Source organism: Leptodactylus fuscus, chromosome 5 (genome assembly GCF_031893055.1).
Source record: "Leptodactylus fuscus isolate aLepFus1 chromosome 5, aLepFus1.hap2, whole genome shotgun sequence".
In the NCBI taxonomy this organism is placed as follows: domain Eukaryota; kingdom Metazoa; phylum Chordata; class Amphibia; order Anura; family Leptodactylidae; genus Leptodactylus; species Leptodactylus fuscus.
In genome coordinates this window covers 10,609,879-10,628,772 of record NC_134269.1, presented here as the reverse complement: position 1 = coordinate 10,628,772, position 18,894 = coordinate 10,609,879, and the positions used below count along the sequence as shown (strand labels likewise).

The 18,894-nt window shown below is 46.7% G+C and overlaps 1 protein-coding gene across 2 annotated transcripts in view; it reads right to left on the bottom strand.

The window, feature by feature from the left end:
• KDM6B (lysine demethylase 6B) overlaps nucleotides 1–18,894 on the bottom strand; it is a 456,451-nt gene that overhangs the window by 274,519 nt on the left and 163,038 nt on the right. The gene's annotated exons all lie outside the window — the stretch shown is intronic.

The following is an 18,894-nucleotide window of genomic DNA, read 5'->3' as shown; positions in this document are numbered from 1 at the left end:
GACACATAAGTAAAATTAACACCAACTCCACCGTGAAGAGCTACTCTTCACTTAAAATTAGGAAATCGAGTCTGTAGCCGGCTTTAGACTGCCAGGTGTCTCAGCAGACAGCGGCACAGCAGGGTTTCCAGCCTTTCCTTCTGCATAAGAAAAGCATATGCCATAACTTCATAACCGGTAGGAGTCACTAGGATATCCATCAAACATTACTACAAAGCGGTTGCCGTGCTAGTTCAGCACAGCGGTCACACCACGCTTTGCCACCGTGAACCAGATCACTTTAATACAGCTCACTTCATCGGTCGGGTCCTGACCGTAAACTTACGGCACCGCCTGCCCATTGTCGGAATTACCTCTCTATGTCTTTTGTAACGAGCCCAACATGTTGTTGAAAAACCGCGGACCGATTTATTCATGGGGAAACAAAATATAACTCGTCCCCGTCCTTGTTTCTTCCGATGGCTTTGCGACAGTGTGTTTAATTTTAGTTTTTTTTTTTAATGGGATTAATGAGAGATGATGTCATTACTTTAACGACCCGTCAGCCCTGACGAGAAGGGACGTTATTCCATTTCTATAGCAATTTTTTCCCAGACCATCAGGGTAAATTCTAATAACATAACGCTCCTACACCCCCATCTTTTTTTTTTTTTCTCTTACAAGTGTTACATTTTAATCTCCGGCATCTTTTCGTTCGGCCAATGAATAGATTTCACGATTTCGTTTTGTCTTTGTTCTTTAATGGGGAAAAAAATTTTTTTTTTGTAGAACTCAAAATGGCTTCCTGCAGCATGCAGCTCATTTGTTTATTTTTTTTCCTCTTTCTTCCTTTCAGCTAAGAGAAGAAAGACAATAAATATATATTTCTTTTGTGAGGCGAGGGAGGGGTGAGGCATTCAGCAGTCATGCTCAGTCTGACATCAGACTCACATTAAGATTTAACTCTGCATGCAAAGCTGGATGCCTCGTCTGGAAACGGATGAGGAGAGGATGAGGAGAATTAAAAAACGAACAAAAGTAATAATAATTAGACGTCATGAGAATGTGTTCAGCGCTCATCGTTACAAGCTAGCCTCATAGATTAAAAAAAAAGATATCGTTTCGGTCACAACGCAGTTCAGAAAGTGTCCTAAGTCTGATTACAGCAAGGGGGGGGGGGAGAGAGAGAGAAGCAACGGCTCCAGATTTTTTACATGTGCACTAAAAGGAACATTTTGATCTGTGCATAGCGACGTGAGCGATCAGTAAAACACAAGCCGCAGAGCTCGTCCCTTCTTTACCGTCATCAATACTATAACACCAGACGTCACGTGACTTATCGGACAGATGTATAATTTATTCTCAAAAACCTTCGATTCATTTATGAAAAATGAGAGATAGCAGAGTGAAATGGAAAAACGGGGAGACGATCACCAGCAACAATATCAGGGGGGTAAAAAAAAACAAGATGTTCTGGAGAAACAGCGTTCGTGTGGTTGCAGAGAGGAAAAAAAGATTTTAATAATAAATAATTAATGTGATTGACATTATAATACGACGTGCAAAAAGGAAAATAATGACTGTGCCAGACAAGCAGGACTGCAGGGTCTAGGGATATACTGTAGAAAGGGTGGAAATAAAATATAGAGAGATACAGCGAGACCTCTGCAAAAGACCTCCCCCTTTACCCAGACCACATTTTCAGTGATGGATTTTTCATACTAGTTTAAGAAAACCACCTTTTAATCCAATTTTGGTGGTTGTCTCAAGAAGATATATAGATATTTTTTTTATTATTATTAAAGAGACCCCCGTCAATCCCAAGAACAAGGGGCGGTGCTTTCCGCCTGTTGCATATTCAGTGTAACTGCAGCCAGGCTGAATGTTGACATGTCTATTGGTGGGCGGCGAGCCCATTCCCTATAATGACAACTCCAGAGATAGCCGAGTGCTGTACTTTAGGTATCTCCAGCGTTCCGATTGAAGTGAATGAGCGTGGCTTCGTCCTTCCACCAAGGGGCACGTCCTCAGGTATTTATCCTATTAATAGATACGTTTCTTGGCCTAACCCCTTTAACACTAAAGACTTAAAGGGATTCTATCATTAAAATAGAATTTTTTGTCCCTATCACGTAGGAATAGCCTTAAGAAAGGCTATTCGTCTCCTACCTTTAGATGTCTTCTCCACGCCGCCATTCTGTAGAAATCCCAGTTTTCGTCGGTATGCAAATTAGTTCTCTTGCCGCACTGGGGGTGGGCCCCAGCACTCAAACAGCACTGGGGGCATCCCCATTGCTGTGAGAGAACTCTCCAGCGTCGCCTCCATCTTCTTCAGGAACTGGTCTTCTTCCGGGGCTGGCTTCAAACTTCTAGGGCAAAGCCGACTGCGCATGCCCGCCGGCTACAAGAAAATGGCCAATTACACAGTATTGTAAGAGGCCATTTTCTTGTGGCCGGCAGGCATGCGCAGTCGGCTGCCCAAGGCCTAGAAGTTTGAAGCCACCGCTGGAAGAGGACACGAAGAAGATGAGGCATAAATATATGAGTTATCCAGTAGATAGAACATATATACACAGTCCAGTCACATGAATGTGACCACCTGTCAAAATCCAGAATAACCACCTTTGGCAGAGCGGACCGCTGCGAGACGTGCAGGAAGAGGGGATGTTGAGCTATGCCGACTCCAGTGAAGTGGCCAGCTGCACTAGGTTACGCGGTTCAGCATTCATGGCGCGAACAACCCAATTGAGGTGGTCCCACAGATTCTCGATTGGGTTCAAGTCTGGGGAATTTGCTGGCCAAGGGAGTACGGTAAACTCATCCTGGTGCTCCTCCAACCACGCACGTAACTGAGAGCTTTATGACACGTCGCATTGTCCTTCTGGTAGATGCCATCATCCTGAGGAAAAACAATTCACATGTAGGGGTGAACATGGTCCGCAAGGATAGATGCATACTTGTGTTGATCCATCGTGAGTACACCCAGGTGGCCGATGACGCGTGCCTTCTGCCATTGGTTATTTAACGTTGATGGTGGTCACATTAATATGACTGGACTGTGTATAAATATTAAGAGCAACGGGACAACCAATTTTTTTTTTTTTTTTTATTTATTCTTTATTTATATTTATACACAAGAAAGTACAGTGACATTAGGTGTAATCAGTCAAAGATACAAACACCAATGATTTCTTTGAAAATTCAAATAAAACAAGTAAACAGAATCCAACAAATAAGTTGGGTATAATAAAACACATTATGTCAAAAGAACATACAGTTGTGTAGGTCATTCTGTATAAGTATGAAGTAACTACCTGAAAAAAAACTTCAAATACGAGCATAAGAAGGCAAGGGGGGGGGGGGGGACAAAGAAAGGAGTGAAGAAGCAAGAAAAGAGGACCTGATTCCCAAAAGAAAGAAATCCCAGAAGGAATCACGATACCAGGTTCCACCACTTCTTCCAAACCTTGACATAGCGATCGTGAGATCTATCCTTCCAACTCACTAACTCCTCGAAACGAGCAATTTGGTGAGATTTCTCTAGCCATGCCTGAAAGGTTGGGGGGGAAGAACTTAACCAGTGTAAGGGAATCAGCGACTTTGCTGCGCCAATCAAGTGGAACCACAGCTCTCGTTTATGTGGGCTCAAAGAACCTGCAGGGCCCGTGAGAAAGACTTGATCCGGGAAAAGCACCTGTGATGTTTTGAAAAGTCTGTTAATAAAGTCTGATATCTCTCTCCAAAATGGTTCAATGAGATCACACGACCACCAGATGTGTAACATCGTACCTACTTCAGAATCACAGCGCCAACACTTATTAGAATCTTTAAGGCCATGTCTAAAGAGCCAATCCGGCGTGCGATACCACCTAGTTAAAACTTTATAGTGGAGTTCCTGTAAGCGCACACACCTAGATTGTCCAAAACTACGTTTCAAAATAAAATCTACATCTTCCTCAGAAAAGGTCAAGGCCAATTCTTTCTCCCAAGCAGAGACATAAGGGGGTTTGTCAATGTCAGCATAATCCTCAAGCATTCGTTTACAGCATGAGACCTTTCGTTGGGACGGTAATTTTGCAAGTAGGCCCTTCTCAAAAGCTGTAAGCTTACGACATGGGTTGGCAATTGATAGCAGTTTCTTAATAACACCATAAAATTGCGCGTAATGGAGGAAGTGAGGCTTGACAGAAGGAGCTAATGCATGAAGCTGTGTTTGAGAAATAGGTAAGCCGTCCTCAATTAAATCCTTAAGTCTAACTTCTTTCAAAACATTCCAGATGGAACCACTGAGTAACGGCGCGTTATGGGTTAACAGCGGAAGGAACGGAATGAGGTCTGCAGGCAAAATTGGGGAGGGTGTTGGAGCCAAACGTTCTTTATGTTTAAGCCAAACCTCGCACGGGCCCTTTAATAATAAATTTAGGTCTCCACGACAGTAAGAAGGTGTGGGGAACCAAAGAGGTTTGAAATAAAAGTCATCAAAGAGGCTTTGTGCCAAGTCCGTGACTAAAGAAATCTTATGAGGGAGAGCATAGTACATCCAGCGGGAGAGCTGAATAGCCTCATAACAGATTTGTAGGTCTGGTAGAGCAATTCCACCGTTTTGTCTTCGTTTAACAAGAAGTCTATATGGTAACCTAGGAGGTCTGTGGTTCCAGAGAAAGGCCGAGAAAAGCCGTCGAGTTTGGTGAAAATAAGATCGAGGTACAAAAATGGGTAACATCTGCAATACATATAGCATTTTTGGGACAATATAAACTTGCAAGAGATTTTTCCTGCCTAACCAGGACAAATATGGAAGATTATAATCCTTCAGCAGTGACATGAGTTCAGAGAGCAAGGGAACATAGTTTAGCGAGAAAACATCTTCAATATCAGAGGGCAAATGTACACCAAGATATTTCAAGGACTTAGTTTTCCACTGGTAGGGTGTGGAGCTTTGTAAAACTTTAATCTGGGAAGGTGGTATAGACACATTGAGAATTTCCGATTTCGCGTCATTAATTTTATAATTGGAAAGGGAGCCATAAGTAACTATAAGGGATTGAAGTTCCGGCAGAGACGTTACGGGGTCAGACAGCAGGAACAACACGTCGTCTGCATAAGCCATCGTGTGTATTGATTTATCTGCAAATTGGAAACCTGAAATATTTGGATTTTGTCTCACTGCCTGGAGGAAAGTCTCCAGGGAGAGGACAAATAGGGTAGGGGAGAGAGGGCACCCCTGTCTGGTCCCGTTGGATATATCAAAGCAGCCTGAAAAGGAACCATTAATCTTAATCCGAGCATGAGGTTGGGCATAGAGAGAGAGAACAGCTCTAACAAAAGGAGGTGGAATACCAAAAGCTAGTAAAGTTTCCGACATATAGTTCCAACTTACACGGTCGAATGCCTTCTCGGCGTCTACACTAAATAGAAGTAATGGGCTATTCAATTTTTTTGCCAATGCAATAACATGTAGCAATTTATGCGTGTTTTCTTTACCCTCTCTGCCTTTCACAAAACCGACCTGCTCCTCATGTACTAAAGAGGGAACTATATCTCTCAGTCTCATAGCGAGAACCTTAGCCCAGACTTTCAAATCACAATTCAGCAATGATATAGGTCTATAATTGCAGCATTGCGTCGGGTCTTTGCCCTCTTTGTGAATCAAAGTAATATGTGCCTCCTGCGACTGCCGCACCATAGATGAGCCTTTCAACAAAGAATCACAAAAAGAAGTAAGATGAGGAACTAGCTGAGACTGAAAAGTTTTGTAGTAAAGGGAGGGCAGCCCGTCAGGGCCAGGGCTCTTACCACTAGGAAAACTAGATAAAACCTCTTGTATTTCAGATTCTGTAATTGGTCGAAGCAAAGAGTCACTCATCTCTTCTGTAACAGAAGGCAGTTTAAGAGAGTGAAGGAACTCTCGAATACGTAACGTATCCTCCGTAGTCCTAACTGGACCATGAGGGTTAGTATCCTGTTGCTTTAGGTTATAGAGAGAGGAGTAATAATCTCTAAACTCTTTTGCAATTTCAGAAGTGTCATAAGTCAGAGAGCCATCTGTTTTCTTAATTGCTGCTATATGTGCTCTTGCTCTCTCCTTTCTCAGCATTGCGGTCATAATTTTACCCCCCTTATTTCCATGAGCGTAAATACGGGCTTTAGAGTGTAAGAAAGCCTTAGCTGAGGAAGCATTCAACAAATTTTTCAACTTTTCTCTAAGTAGCAACAGATCCGAGTGGGCAGATAAAAGGGCATTACGTTTCTGCAGTCGCTCAAGGGTGGCAATCTGAGCCATCAGGGAGTCAACAAAGGATTATGTAGATAATCTTGTTTCCCTTAGTCCTAACAGCGGCACAATGTGGGGTATTTCGTGCCCCTGTGTGCTGGTAGGACAGGCGGAATTTTAATTAGCCATGTATTAATTTCACATGGCTTGTTCCCTTTAAGAGGGCACAGATACCTCCCCCCTGTGCGTAAATAACAAGTAATAATACATACATTCCAAAATAAACAACAATAGGGGGGGAATCCTTGTGCCGCTGTTAGGACTAAGGGAAACAAGATTATCTACATAATCCTTTGTTCCCTGTCGTCCCTACCAGCGGCACAATGTGGGGAAATAGCAAGTAATCCCCATAAGGGTGGGAGATTAAACACAAGCAGAATGTAATACAGTACGCCCGAAGGCAGTAGCTTCTGAGCCATACCGATCAAGTCGGTAGTGCTTCACAAAGGTCAATTCTGAAGACCAGGATGCTGCTGCACAAATCTGGTCCAAGGTGAGAGCCTTGACCTCTGCCCAAGAGGTCGATACTGCCCGCGTCGAATGGGCCCTTAGGACGGTCGGCGGAGGTAAGTTCTGACTCACAAACGCCAACTTGATTGCTTCCTTCACCCAGCGAGAGATGGTGACCTTAGAAGCCTTGCGGCCTTTATGGCCCCCTACATAATTTATTAACAAGTTCTCAGATCTCCTGAAAGCGCGTGTGCGCTGAAGGTAAATCTGCAGGTTCCGGACTAAATCTAGGGTATGCCACTTCTCCTCCTCAGGGGAAGTGGGCACGGGAAAAAAGGTTGGCAAGCAAATGAGCTGACTCACATTCGCCCTAGAAGAAACTTTCGGCCTGAATCCTGGCAGAAATCTCAACTGAACACGGTCTTCAAAGAAGGCAATGTAAGGAGCTTCCGATGAGAGTGCTTGAAGCTCCCCTACTCTTTTTGCCGAGGTGATAGCGAGGAGAAAAGATACCTTATAGGTCAGCCACTTTAGATCCACCTCCTCCAGAGGTTCGAATGGAGCAACACAAAGTGCCGTTAGGACCTTGCTGAGGTCCCATTGGTGGACAGGAGCAGAAACTGCTGGTCTCAGCCTAGTTGCCCCTTTGATAAAGGTGCTCACTAAAGGATCCTGAGACAACCGCCTCCCCAGATAGGCGGACAAAGCGGCTACATGTACCTTCAGGGTAGAAGCTGCAAGCCCTCTGTCTAGGCCGTCCTGCAGGAAATCCAGGATCGCCCTCACAGGGGGATCGGAGGAGTCCACTTCGTGTTCCGTGCACCAGGCCTGGAAAATATTACCGATCCTACGGTAATTCTTATTGGTCGAGGTGGCTCTGGCGCTGGCTAAAGTCCTTAGGACGCCTTGAGACAGTCCTCTATTCCTTAATAGGGACTGGTCAACCTCCAGGCTGTCAGATTGAATCTCCTCAGATCGTGGTGTCTCAGCTCTCCTTGTGTCACCAGATCTGGGAGGGGGGGAAGCCTCCAATACCTGCCTTGACTCATCCACATGAGCTGGGCAAACCAAGTCCTTTTCGGCCAGAACGGGATTATGGCAATTCCCGAGACTTGGTCCTGTCTGATTTTCATCAATACCTTGGGTATGATGGAAACTGGAGGGAAAATGTATATCAGCCTGAACCTCCATGGGATGGACAGGGCATCCACTGCCAAGGCATTGTCCTCCTGGTACAGAGAGCAGAAGGTTTCCACCTTGGCGTTGAGTCGGGTTGCCATGAGGTCGACATCCGGAAGGCCCCATGTTTGGACAATCTGATGGAATATGTCTTGATTGAGAGACCATTCTCCTGATACAGGGATACCCCGACTCAACTGATCCGCTACTATGTTCAGGGAGCCCTTGATGTGAACAGCGGATAGGTGGGTCAGATTCTTCTCTGCCCACGTGAAGATCAAGTTCGCCTCTCTCAGTAGGGCTGGAACCCTGGTGCCGCCCTGTTTGCTCAAGTATATTACCGTCGTCATATTGTCTGACCGGACCTTGACTGCCTTCCCTTCGAGAAAGGGGGCGAAGTACTTCAGCGCCAGATACACTGCTTTTAGCTCCTTCAGGTTGGAGGTTCCTACCTCTGGATTCCTCCACAGACCCTGGACAGTCCTGCCGTCCAGGTGGGCTCCCCATCCCGAATGGGACGCATCTGTTGTCAACAGGGTCCAACGAGGTTGAACCGAGGACCTTCCGTCTTTCAGGTGTCTCCACCATCTGAGGGAAAGACGGGTACCGGGAGAAAGGCAGATCTTCCTGTGCAGTCCCCGTGGAGATCCGTTCCAGGCTCTCAACACTTCCATCTGAAGGGGACGCAAGTGCCATAAAGCCCAAGGGACCGCCTTGGCTGAAGAAGACATCAGGCCTAGGACCCGCATGGCGGTGCGAATGGTGATCCATCGGGACCTGAGGAGGCCCCGAACCGAAGCTTCTATTTTTGCTCGCCTTGGACGAGATAGGAAAATCTGCATGCTCTGGGAATCCAGAACAAACCCTAGGAATTTCTTCCGGGTGGATGGCACTATTTCTGACGTCTCCCAATTGATCAGCCAACCTAACTCCTGGAGGAAGGCGATGGCTATCTGGAGGTGGTGATGGAGAATTGAAGTAGACTGAGCTTTTATAAGCCAGTCGTCGAGGTAGGGAACCACGAAGAGGCCTTGAAGTCTGAGAGCGGCGGCAACTGGTGCGACCATCTTGGTGAATACATACGGAGCTGACGATATGCCGAATGGCAGAGCAGTGAACTGTAGGTGCTCTCTGTGACCAGCCATAAGAACGGCTATACGTAGATATTTCCTGTGTGGCGGGAAGATGGGGATATGTAAGTAGGCATCCTTCAGGTCCAGGGTGACCATGACCTCGTTGCGCAATAGGAAATTGGTTACTGAGTCTATGGACTCCATCCTGAAAGGTTTTTTCTTTATGAAGAGGTTGAGGAACCGAAGATCTATAATCATCCGCCACCCTCCTGTGGACTTTGGAACCAAGAACACGGGTGAATAAACTCCTTGACCCACTTCGGGAGGAGGGACCCTTTCCAGGGCCCCCTTTAAGAGATATTCTGCGACGGAAGCCTCCAGGCAGTCTTGTTGTAGGGCTGGTAAGACCCGCGTAGTGATGAAACGATCCACCGGAGGATGGGAGAACTCTATTGCGTATCCTCGCTGAACAACTTGAAAGACCCATGGGTCCAGAATGTGAAGATGCCATGCCACAAGGAAATTCGAAAGGCGCCCTCCTACGGGAGAGCTGGTCACAGAGAGCGGCGTCTCCTCAAAACCCCTTCTTCTTAGGGTCCTCCTTGGGGATCCCGCGACCCGCCCCTTTCGGACGGTATCTGGGGCGTCTCTGGCTTCCTTGTTGAGGCCTGTATTGAGACGTGGAGCCTCGACCCCTAGAAGGGGGAGGCCTTCTTTCTCTGGTTGCTTGTGGTAGTGATCTCCCTCTACCATCAGCCAATCCCTCCATCAGATCGTCCAGCCCTTGGCCGAAAACCTTCCCAGGTTGAAAGGGGAGGGAACACAAAGAAAACTTGGAGGCGACATCAGCCCGCCAAGGTTTGAGCCACAAGGGCCTCCTGGCGGCGGTATTGAGGGCCATGGCCTTGGAAGCCAGCTTCACCTGCTGTCTTGCCGATTCTCTCAGGAAATCCGTAGCGAGACGGATCTCCCCCATGGATGCCAGGATGTCGTCCCTGTTAACCCCGGAGTCGATATCCCGTTCCAGGCGGTCCAGCCGGGCTTGAAGCTTATCAGCTACTTCCGTTGAGGCGATGCCCACCGTCACCTGGGCTGAAGCAGACGAATACGCCTTCTTGAGCGTTGAATCCACTCTTCTATCAAGCAAATCCCGAAGATTTGACCCGTCATCGATGGGCACGACAGTGCGACGGGAAAGCTTAGAGATGGCTAAATCCACCTTGGGTGGCGGACCCCAGCGATCCAGCTGGGAGGGATCAATCGGATACACTGCTTTGAAAGCTCTGGTGGTGACGTAAGCCTTCTCCGGCTGCTTCCATTCTTGTTCCATTAGGCTGGCCATGGAGGCGTCCACTTGGAAAACCCTCCGCTTCCCAGAGGTGGACGCAGAGGCTTCCCCCTCGCCAACCTGGTCCCACGACCGGATGGCCTTCAGCAGTTTATTAGTCTTTTCCCGATGGAAAATTGGTCTGCTGGTACAGGAGGACTGATCGTCCGATGATATGGACACCTCCTCCACCTGGAGGCGCTCCAGGGAGGGCAGTGAAGCAGAACGCCTTTCCACGCGCTGCTTCTTGGTGAGCTGAGCCAGTGAAGTACGGATATCCTTTAAAGAATCATCCTGCAAAAAACACAAGGATACTTAGAAGCCGGAGGGGACCCTTCCCCTCTTTGCGGCAACCGTACTCACCATGTACTCCTTGACCCATGCTACCATATCACTGGTAACGGGTTCCTCCCGCAGAGGTCCCCTGCATTGCTGGCAGCGTGACCAGTCATAGCCTAAAGGCAAAACAATGACATTCAGGATACTCCCACCATTGGGAGAATTAGCAGACGAAAAAACCGCACCTACCATCAGGTAGTGGAACGTCACAATCAATGCAAGCCAGGTGTCTCCTTTTAGAAGACTTCTTCCGTCTTACTTGATCCCCGGGAGGGGTAGAAGAGGAAGACATGACAAATAGAAGCTAGCTTTCAGCGATACCTAAGCATGGAATATGAAACATCAGAGGAGTACATTCAAGGAACCATATGAGGAGACTCACCCAGCTTCTGCAGGCCACTTACCAACCTTCAGCAGAGTTTGCAGTAGAATAAATGCAGATTGAAGCGGTAACCACAAGCCACAGCGGAGAAACCAGCTAGGGATTAGACTAGCAGGCAATGAGGGATGCAACCTGCCCCCTTTTTTACAGCCCCATATCCGGAAGGGGCGTGGCCTTAGTCAAAAGCTCCGTTCCTTTGCCCTTCATAACACTCCTAGCCCTTCAAGTCACGCTCCCCCTTTGAGCCAACTACATTGGCACGTACCTTAATCTCCTGAGGACCTCCAGTGTCCAACGCTGCTGTTCGCGTGGTCCCGGAGCGGCGAATGCCGAAAACCGGAAGTTGCCGGTGTTACACTTCTAAACGACCGGCCGGAACCCTCCTACACAGAGGAAAGGTTCCGCGAAAACCGGAAGTTCCCCTCATGGAGCCGCGCGAACACGCCGGCTGGCTGCGCGCGGCTCCGAAGCCCAGCAGGACTGGATGCCGGGGAACAGGAGGTAGGATTGCGTGAGGGAGGTGGGCAAAATAGGTAACTTTAATCTTACCTATTCTCTTTGCAGGACCGACAGAAGTCCAAAGGGGCAGAGTGCATCATTGAAGACACCTGAACAGGTCTGAGCAGGTAAGTACCTGAAACTTCTTCTTACTCTTTCTCTTTAGGAGGACACAGAGTCCTCCCCACCTGTCCGATCCTTTACACAGGACAGAAAAAAACGCACAGGGGGGAGGTATCTGTGCCCTCTTAAAGGGAACAAGCCATGTGAAATTAATACATGGCTAATTAAAATTCCGCCTGTCCTACCAGCACACAGGGGCACGAAATACCCCACATTGTGCCGCTGGTAGGGACGACAGGGAATCATTTTTTGTTTCTCCTTCTTCAGGGCTGAAGCTTTTGAAATAAAGAGGCCTCGTATAACAGGCTTGTGAGCCTCCCAAACTAATGCCGGAGAAACTTCCGGCGACACATTCAACAGGAAATAAGCAGACAATTCCTTACCTATATGCTCTCTAAACTCAAGACTGTCAAGTAATTGTTCATTAAGGCGCCAGGTCCACTCTCTAGGGGTCAGGTCTGGAAGTGCAAAGGTGGTAGAGACTGGCGCATGGTCCGAAACACTAATAACACCAATTTGGGACTTGGTAATATTATTAGCCAACGACTTGGAGCATAAAATATAATCCAAGCGTTGGTGTGAATTATGTGGCATTGAAAAAAAAGTATAATCTTTCACAGTTGGATTTACCAGTCTCCAGGAGTCTATTAGATTCAATTCCTGCAAAGCAAGGTGTAGTCTTCTAATAGCCTTCTGGGAAAGCGCAGATTTTTGTGAGGAGGAGTCTAAGAGGGGATCTAACAAGACATTAAGATCCCCGCCGATCAAAATTTCGCCCTCTGCAAACTGAGCCAGAGATTTCAGGATCTGTATTAACCAAGAGAGCTGACCATGGTTAGGGGCATAGAGTGAGGCTATAGTTAGTGGTCGGTTAGAAATGCGACCTTTAACAAAAATGGCTCTCCCTTCTACATCAGCATACTGTTGGGTGATAATAAACGGGAGCGTCCTTTTAATGGCGATGGCAACGCCTTTGGAAGAGGACGTCGGATGAGTTGAGTAGTACCATCGATCATATATAGTTTTATAAGGCTTAGGAATCCTGTCTGTTCTAAAATGGGTTTCTTGGAGTAACAAAATATCCGCATTAAACTTTTTTGAAAGGGACATTACCCAATGGCGCTTATTTGGAGAGTTCAACCCCTTTACATTAAAGGATGAGATCGTAAGAGAGGAGGGGGTTACAGAAGCCATAATGGTGAGGTAGGCTAGAAGTAAGAGGATATCTATAAAGAGTATAAACAAGACACGTATCAAATAGGGTGTGGATGCCTTCTACACAAAGAACCCTAGAGGGTATCTCGTAACTATCAGGTAGTAAAAGAATATAAGAGTATGCAGTACCTACACAACTAGAACTAGTCAAGAAGTAACCAAATACTAAACTAGTAGACTGATGGAACGGGGTTTTCCTGATCGGAATGGGACCCTAAGGGTCGTCCTATAAAGAAAAAAAATTAGCAAGTAAAATACCTGTAGGAGGAACATAGACAGTTAACAACTGAACGAAGTTCGGGAAAACTAAAGAGCACTGTCAGAGTATTGTTGTACCGGTCACACTAAACATCAAGGTGCGATAAAGGATGAGTCCAAAGCCAACACGAGGTGATTATGGTATAAAAGGAAATGTCCCAGCGTCCAACTAAAATATACACAACTAGATAAGGCTAGACTCTTGCTCAAGAGATAGGCAGTGAGCACAATGTAAAGTTACCGGTAGATCCATGAACAGATAACAACCAGGGAAGTCCAGGGCATATTCAGGTAAATTCTTTAGTCCCTGAGAAGGCTCTTCCGAGATTTGGGTGACTTGAATTTATTAGCACCAGGCCCATGCGAGAGAGGTGGCAGTAGTGGTATCGGATCCAAATTCTGAGAGGGTAGCCAAGAGGGGATTTCCAGGGGGGATATATCCAAATATGACCATACAGCTGGTAAGTCCCGTGGAGTATGGACAACAATACGTCGTCCGCCACATAAAATAGCCAGTCCAAAAGGGTATAACCATGCATACTGTATATTCCTTGCTCTCAGTTCTTCTAGTAAAGGCTTGAGCAATCTCCTCTTTGCCAATATGGAGGGGGCAATGTCTTGGTACAGAAAAATTTCAACACCCTCAAGCAAAATTTGGTCTTTAGCTTTAGCCGCAGTAAGAATGGCGTGTGTGTCTCTGAAGGAGAGGAGACCACATATTATGTCACGGGGAGGGTCCCCTTGTCTGGGCTTAGGCCGAAGCGATCTATGTATGCGTTCTATGGTCACCTGAGCTGCACGTTCCTGGCCTAACAGATCTGTGAAAATGCTGTTCGCCATTTTGGGCAAGTCCTCTGGGGAGTAAGATTCAGGGACCCCTTTCAAACGGAGATTGCGCCTGCGGTTTCTATTCTCCTGATCTTCTATTAGTAGCAAGGAGCGATCAAGTAGCTCTTCCTGTTGTTGGAGATGGTCTGACACCGCCCCAGCATACTCTCTAATGGACGAGTAAGACTCCTCAAGAGCCTGAACTCTATGAGAAGTAGCTTTAATCTCAGAGGAAATATCCGCCAGTTCAGCTAAAACTGGCGACATCGCATTAGTAATTGCTTTTTCCAAAGTTTTAAGAAAAAATTTCCGTGTGAGTTGCGTGGTATTTGCATCAGAAAGCTCACCTCCCGTTATGCTTCCAACTTCAGAGTCGTCCTCTGAGTCCACTTCCGGCTTAGACTCCGGCGCCATCTTAGGGAGAGTGTGAGGAGAAGTCCCGGCCTTTTTTCTAATAAAACGCTGCAAGTCCACCTGATGTTTGGGCATCCTAGGGGTGCTCGGAGCTTCCCCCTGCTTATCTCTGCCAGATTTGCCCATGTTCACCTCCAGGTAAGGCAAGACGACCGCTCAAAGTCCCCGGTATCACGGAGCTCTAGTGACTCGCGTCCACCATGCTGCGCGGTCAGGCCCCGCCCCCCGGGACAACCAATTTAATTCAAATATTTAGACATGGTTGTGTGGCTAAGCTGTTGTTCAGACTAAACACCAGGCTAGAGAAGACGTGACCCGAGAGACAACTGTTAGATGATTCTGTCACGACCTGCCAACTATTAACTCTTGTCCCAAACAAACTAATAGACTTTTGCATAGATAACATCCTTTGTGCAATTTTATTTTTGTTGATACTGACCTGCTTTATTTTTTCACCCTATCTCCTGTCCTCTGCATGCTGACACCTTGAGCCTGTCCACTATATTGCCAAAACTCTGCCATCCCTGATCTTTGCCTATAGGACTACAATCGCTGCCTACGTTCTCCGTACCATGTTGTGGTGTCACCACCTAATGTTATGTCAGTGTTGCCTACAGAGACTTCTTCCATAGTAGTGACCTGAGCATTTCTTGCATCGAAGTTCAGATCTCTCACTTTTTCCTGGATAAATGGAGGTTAAAAACCAGAGATGTTGGTGCTTAGTGCGATTCGGTGGGCTGTTTGGGTGGTTGAATATAGAGCATTACAGGTATTGTAAAGTTCTTATCTTTCCAGACTTGCTATTGCGGTTATGGCTAGACTCCGGCATAAACATGGTGTAATTTAGGAACATCTTGACGCAGCTGGTTAGAGCTAAAAAAATTTCCAAAGATACATGTCGGTGTATCTTTTCAGAAAACTGTGCTAAAAATGAGCCAAAATTGGGTAGTAAAATTCTGGCTCAAATTCACCCAAGTCTGGGTAAGTATACCCAGATTTTTTTTTAACCATTATCAGTCAATGTGATAAATCTGGTGAGTTTTCAGGATGCCTGCCTAAGCTTACATCGTCAAACTAATAGTAAATATTGGCCAATGGGGTATCATATGCCGGTCTTAATAAAGGCCCGAGTGTGCACAGGGAACGGATGATTTATGAAGAGACTCCGACCTCTAGGACTCACAGAACTTGCTCACTTGCCTTGCCACACTAAGTGGCTTGAGGAGAAGACATCCCTTCAAAGGACTTTACTTTTCTATTAGGGCTTGTTCACACGGGGCAAGAAGGGATTCCAAGGTGGATTCAGCGTCAAAATCCACCCCCTCACAATAGAGGTCTATGTAGACCGCTAGCTTCCTTTTACCGCTCACGGAAAAAAGAAGGGAGCTGTCCTTTCTTCAGACGGATTCCGCGGCCAATTCAGCCCCGGCGTCCACCTCGCAACAGCCCATTCAGTTGGGCCTACTCCGGAGTGGGAAGCCGCGACAGTTGCAGCAGGCGTATTTTGGTCCTATTCTGATGCAGTTTCCCACATCAAAATCAGGACCAAAATACGCAGCCCCGTGTGAACTAGCCCTTAGCCTTTATTTTTTGTTGTAAGTGGAATAATGACTAGCAAGTGCAGAATATGCACAAATGGAGCAAGAGACCAAGGGTGAATACAGCTGTGGCAGATGTGAGCATGTGGCCCACTCATAAGTCTAAGATCGATTGACAATCCTGAATGGAGAATGCTGCTCAGTGAGCAAACAGTTAATGGTATAGATGTTGATGTTGGAGCGTATGGAGGACCAAGCAAGGAGCGGAGAAGAAGGGGCTCCATGACAATATAATGATAGATTTATAAGGCCTCACACTCACGACCATGTGCAATCTACGGGGCAGTAAAAAATAGCATGGATAACACATGGATTGGCATCTTGCCAATTACATTAAAATGAATGGACTGAGCCGAAAGTATGGACAGGTATAAGATCTCCATGTTTTGCATCTCTTTTCTACATCCTGGGCACACATCCGTAAAAACTACAGATGTGTGTATGAGCCAACATATTCCGCAGCACTGTACACATCAGAGGAGACGTGAACAGACAATATGAGACATTACGGGGTAAAAAAAATAATGAATATATCAAACAATAGGAGTAAGTGCCCTGCTCACAAGAGCTTACAGTCTATGAGGACTAGGGAGCATAAGAGGTCAGAGGGCTTGTTTGGTACAATAGTCCAGCCATCTATTAATAGATAAGATCGTACAACTGATGCTGTAGGAGCCATCACCAGCCGGTAAAGCAAGGCGACTCGTGTTTCCGTGCTTCTAAGCGAAATTGCCAAGTTGTGGGAGGATGTAAGTCTCAGAACAGCTGGGAAGACGGCCCAGCTAGTAGAGGAGAGGATGGTAGTGCAGGTAAGCCAAGACTGTAGTCATAGGGGACTCTATAATCGTGAAGGATGAGAGAATGATCTGTCGGCAAGACTGCCTTAGCGGATTCGTTTGTAGTATCCCGGGTGCCATGGATTGGCACGTGGTGCGATGAGTGGATAAATTACTGGGCTGACCCAGCCATCGTGGTCCATGTGGGTAAAGATGACAGGATACAAGGTAGGTGGAGATTCCTTAACAATTTTTAAAGAACTAGGTTCCAAGTTTAAATAACAGGACCTCCACGGTTATCTGGAGTACTGTCTGTGCCATCTACAACACCACACAGGTAAGGCAGCAGGAGATCAGGGTTGGTTCACATTTGCTTTTCTATTCCATCCGCAGAGAGTCCACATGGAGACCCCCCATGAACGGAATACAAACGCAATTGCAAGCGCTGTGTTGTAAAAGCACACGGACCCCATAAACTATAATGGGGTCCGTGTGCTTGGCATGTGCTGCCCGCACGAACCATGCGGACAGAAAAGTAGATCGGGAACTGCCGGTAAGCACACGGACCCCATTATAGTCTATGGGGTCTGTGCGCTTTGCACTTGTGTTTAGAATTCGGGGGGGGGGGGGTCCGCATGCGGACTCCCTCAGACTGAATCCAAACGCTGATGTGAACAGGACATTAGATGCATAGCTGAAGTCTTGGTGCAGAAAAGAAGGGTTTGGGTTCCTACAGAAGTGGGTTGAGATTTCATTGGAGTACAAGCTGATTTCATCATGTAATTGAGCACCTGAATGAAAAGGAGCTGTTGTGCTGAGGGTAAGTTCACGCAGAGATTTTTGGTCAGGATTTTGAGGCCGTACCTGCCTCAAAATCCTGACCAAAAAGACAGCTCCCATTGAAATCAATGGGAGCCACTCAGGAGTTTTTTCCGGGAGCCGTTTCTTCAAGCTCCCGGAAAAAAAACAAAAAACGAGGTGCTCATTTTTCAGGCCGAGTCGCCTCGCGATTCAGCCCGAGGACACTCCCTCCTCCGGACTAGGCCCATTCATTGGGCCTAATCCAGAGCGGAGTGCGCAGCTGGATGGCGGTGCAGTGCATTGGCTTTTAGTCGTGGCTACCCGGCTTTTGGTCCGGAACCTGAGGCAGCCTCTGGACTAAAAAACTACGTCTGAACTTACCCTGAGGGAGAAATAACAGGTGTAGATAGGTTAGAGAGAGCGAAGACTATATTGAGGATGTAGAGGTTGACCGTGAGGGTGCTTTAGAACAGTGCATTGGGATATCTTTTTTAAAAAATAGAGATTGTGAGCCCCATATACGGGTATATATATATATATATATATATATATATATATATAGGTTTATACAGGGATCACAATGTACTTTTTTTTTCCTATCAGTATGTCTTTGTAGAATGGGAGGAAATCCATGCAAACATGGGGATAACATACAAATTCCTTGCAGATGTTGTTCCTGGCGGGATTCAAACCCAGGACACCAGCACTGCAAGACTGCAGTGCTAACCACTGAGCCACCATGTTACTCCAATGCATTAGGATATCTATAAGGAACGACACCCCAACAGTAAAAGGCTATGGAAGAATACTGTCAGGGGGGCCCATTGATGACGCTAGGCTGTAAGGCGTGCCGTTCTGACAGTGGAAGGATATCGGTGCCAAAACCAGCGATACCGATATCTTTGGCACCCGTCAAAGCTGAATTCAGCTTTATATCGGTATATTTTACCGCCGGTGCTAGAGAATGTGAAAGGTCCTCTTTAAACAAATAGAGAGGAGAGTACAGGGGGGTACAATGGTCCTGATGGAAGATTCTACCTACCCAGATACTGACTGCAGGACAATTCCATGGGCCATTTTGTAGAAGATCCTATTAGGGGTGATCCTCTGTGACTGTGTCTAGTAATACGGGACTCGATGAACTTGTTTATATCAGTGAACAGAATATAATCACATTCCACCTAACATAAAAAAAAATCAATTCGGGCCAGGAGGGCAAAAACTTTTAATTTTGGAACGGCCGATTTCCCCAGGCTAAGGGCCGCCCCTCGTTGTACTACAAAGTGACATGGATTTCCTAGAATCGTATCCACTTCGCCCTCACTGTAAAACGCCACGACGTTTACGTTCCGTGGGGCCCGGGCCTTAAAGGGGTATTCC